We start from the raw sequence: 4,403 nt of genomic DNA, 5'->3' as shown, positions 1-4,403 counted from the left end.
TTTTGGCCACCCTGGGCACGCTTTCCCTCAACAAGCTGAGAGTAGAAAATCTGTTTTGGGAGGCGGAGATCCGGCATTCGGACAACATGACCAGTCCATCTGAGCTGGCATTGAGCAACAGTAGCGGTGATAGTGGGAATGTCAGCCTCACTCAGGACGCTGGTGTTGGTGCGTCGGTCCTTCCAACTAATTCTCTACCACAGGGAAAGCCCTAGCTCGGGTTTCGGCCAACAGGCTTACACCCCTTGCAGAAACCATCCTTCCCGAGTCCCAAAGTGGCTTTCGACCAAATAGAGGCACGATGGACATGATCTTCACTGCTCGTCAACTTCAAGAAAAGTGCAGGGAGCAAAATTTACCATTATACATGGCTTTTATAGACCTTACTAAAGCCTTTGACTCTGTGAACCGTCAAGCCCTTTGGCTGGTTCTTGCAAGGTTTGGATGCCCAGAGAGGTACATTCGGGTACTGAGACTGCTACATGACAATATGTCAGCTACAGTCCTCAGTAGTAGTGGAGATGAAACAGAGCCCTTCAGGGTTGACACGGGAGTGAAACAGGGATGTGTCATTGCCCCAACCCTGTTCTCCATCTTCATTACTGCTATCCTCCATCTTACGGACAAACATCTTCCCCATGGAGTTCGGATTATGTACAGAACCGACGGCCGACTTTTTAACATCAACAGATTTAGGGCCAAAGGTCGAACGAACACCATATCCATTATGGAGCTACAGTATGCAGACGATAACGCCCTTGTAGCCCTCTCAGAAGAGGACCTACAGTGTACACTGGTTGCATTCATTAGGGCATACAAACAGCTAGGACTAACAATTAATATAAAAAAAAAACCAAATCCTCCATCAATCACCACTAAACAGTACTCCGGTCTCACCCCCAAACATCTCCATCGACAACGCTAGACTGGAAAATGTGGACCACTTCAACATCCTATCATCAAAAGCCAACATAGATGATGAAATACAACACCGTCTCAGCTGTGCAAGTGGAGCTTTCTCAAGGCTAAGGAAGAGAGTATTTGAGAACCGTGACCTTCTGGCAAAGACCAAAATCATGGTATATAAAGCTGTCTTGCTGCCCACTCTTCTCTATGGATCGGAGACCTGGACAACATACAGGAGGCATGTAAAAACCCTGGAGACGTACCACCAAATATGCCTCCGAAAAATCCTCAGAATACATATATATACATATATATATACATATACATATATATATATATACATATACATATATATGAAGGCTTCCATCAGTCTTGACAGACGATGGATACCCACTGTAAGGGTGCCTGCGCGTGAAATTTGTGTGGCAAGACTTGCACAACCTCTAACCACGCCTCTCCTGAGTCAACATTGTTTCATACCAGTGGCAAGTTGAGGTACAAGACGACTGGAAACAATGCCGAGATAAGCGGAGAGCACATACAGCGCCTAGAATTCCCAAATGGTCACCCATCTGGTATTAGCCAGGCTCAACGTTGCTTAACTTCGGTGATCTGACGAGAACCGGTGTGTCAGCGTGATTATGCCGTATATACATATATATACATATATATATATATACATATATATATATACATATACATATATATACATATATATATATACATATACATATATATACATATATATACATATACATATATATATATACTTATACATATATATATACATATATATACATATATATATATACATATACATATATATACATATACATATATATATCTGTATATATATCTATCTATATATATGTATATATATGTATATATATATATATATATATATATATTGGGTACTTTTAATGAAAATCGGAATAGACAATAAAAAATATCAGCACTTTTTGCATATCGAAATTGATATAGGAATCAGGGAAACTGTGAAGCTTATTTCTAATTTCAAAAACAATACTTATTGCTAATACTAATAATTAAAATAATTTAATTGTTTTTTAAACTAACAGTAAAACTAAAAATCTATAGATCCAATAGCATAAACATACGATGTAAATTTATTATACTGACGGGAAAAGAATTGCATAAATTCACTTCAAGCATTTTAAATGCTACTCAAGGGTTCGAAAGATGTTTAAACATTAAACAAAACATTTTTGTCAAGAAAAGTGACAAAATGACATTGATCACTAAATAAAAAATAAATTAAAAAATATTTTTCATTATTTTATATATGGTGGCTTTTGTTCATTATTTTATATATGGTGGCTTTTGTCCGTTTTCTCAGCATCGGCTAACGACTTTACAATGTAGGGCAAAAATGCTGTAAAACTTTTACCTTTCCACTATTGATCTGAAATGGAGCACATGCATCACATCTTTTTCCATGGTTGACATTAAAATGGTTAGATCATTCTGCTGCTCTTGTAGATATCGCTTTGCCGATGCAATCCTTTATCTCTAGAAGAGCTAAGTACATCCTAGATTGTATCGTTTACTTATTGTTAAATCGGCATTGTTTTCTGGAAGTTAATCTAACACAAGAGCATTGAAAACGCAGAAGAAAGTACGTTTCTTAAAATAATCGTAACATATTGGGGGTTCGTTCTTAAATTTCCCAATATTACTACGAATAAAGCGAAGGCGAATGTATGCGAACTCGGATTTTCAGATTTCGTAGTACGCGTTCGTATCTAATAAGTAACTCCTTTTTAAAGAAATGAGTTAGAAAAATATAGCTGCAACAATTAGTCGAATGTTCCAACAAATGAAAGTGATAACACTTTACACGCTATTTGAAATCAGCAGAACTTTTAAAATAAACAAAATATATGTATATATATAAAATCTCTGCATATATATATATATATATATGTGTGTCTGTGTGTGTATATATATAACATATACCTATATATGTAAAATCACAATATACAAAACATATAAACATGTAAAACGTATATATATATATATATATATACATGTATTTTTATATATATTATTCCTTATTGGAATTTTTTTTTTTTTTTAAGATGAGCAGTGTATGTTAGTTTTTATTTTATTTCGGACTATTAGTCTCATCTTATCTTTTTATTCGTGCACAACGTTGTGCACCAATAAAAAGATAAGATGAGACTAATAGTCCGAAATAAAATAAAAACTAACATGTATTTTTATTTATTTATTATTTTTAAAACAGTAATCTACGTACACGCGTGTTTCGAGGTCGTTACCTCTCGTCAGCGTATTTCAACTGTTTCTAAGGATCGAACCTCAGACCATGTTTACCACAGTCCGGTGCCTTAACCGTTAGGCCATGATCCCTAGATTAATTATACTGTTTATTTTTATCGCTAATAAATTTAGATTTTGTTATTGTTGTTTTTTTAAGCGATACATACGGTTAATATTGGCTCCGCCTCGAAGCTCATTTTTTTTATTTACTTACAAAGTCGCCCTTTTTAATTTGTTTGGACGTATATAACATTTTTATTTATTTATTATTTTTAAACAGTAATCTACGTACACGCGTGTTTCGAGGTCGTTACCTCTCGTCAGCGTAGTTCAACTGTTTCTAGGGATCGAACCTCAGACCATAATAAATAAATAAAAATGTTATATACGCCCAAACAAATAAAAAAAGCGACTTTCTATGTAAATAAAAAAAAATGAGCTTCGAGGCGGAGCCAATATTAACCGTATGTATCACTTGAAAAAACAACAGCAACAAAATCTATATATATATGTATATATATATATATAGTAGGACAACAAGAATATGAAAGTAAGACACAAAACTATATATTGGTAGATGTAGAATGGATCATTTATTTAATAATGGAATACAGACAAAATTTGGGGGATAGAAGGAACTCTTTATGCCAGGGCAATTCGAAGCTTAATGCTTCTCATCAGAAGAGTAGAAAAGGTGCTAGGTAGCATGGGGAAGATGCGGCATCTAGCGTAAGGTTCATTAGGGACGAAAGAGATTAAGAGGAATTATAGAGTGTTAGGGGAAGCTTTATTGAATTCTAAATAAATAAGGAGAAGCTTATTATACATAGTATGATATATAAGATTATATATGATCTTTAACATAGTATTGAGATTCAGGGGTATTATGGCTAAATAGGGGGTGTATTGTTGCTGCGTGGTAATTTATTTTAACGGTTTCTGGGGTGTCTATTTTCTATGGAGTGAGTAATTTTGATTTTGATTGGTGCCACCTAAACGGCAAATGGCGGCTATAAATTCGCTTCTAATTTGGAGGTAGGGGTTATAACTGAAAGGTAATATGCGGCAATATATATATATATATATATATATATATATATATGTGTATATAAGTTTCAACTGATATGATATAGGGGGTATGATTATAAGGAGGCGGTTGGAGATTATGGTGGCAATGACTATGAGTGCGTTTAACT

General features: G+C 34.8%; 1 pseudogene; it reads right to left on the bottom strand.

Annotated features, from left to right (window-relative positions):
• Nucleotides 1-1,441: 1,441 nt before the first annotated feature.
• On the bottom strand, nt 1,442-1,558 carry LOC145288498 (5S ribosomal RNA; annotated as a pseudogene).
• Between the last annotated feature and the right edge of the window lie 2,845 nt (nt 1,559-4,403).

This window comes from Euprymna scolopes, chromosome 11, assembly GCF_053919585.1.
Source record: "Euprymna scolopes isolate OS-2025 chromosome 11, ASM5391958v1, whole genome shotgun sequence".
NCBI lineage: Eukaryota > Metazoa > Mollusca > Cephalopoda > Sepiida > Sepiolidae > Euprymna > Euprymna scolopes.
Note: the sequence above shows the minus strand (reverse complement) of the source record. Positions and strands in the feature narration are given on the sequence as shown.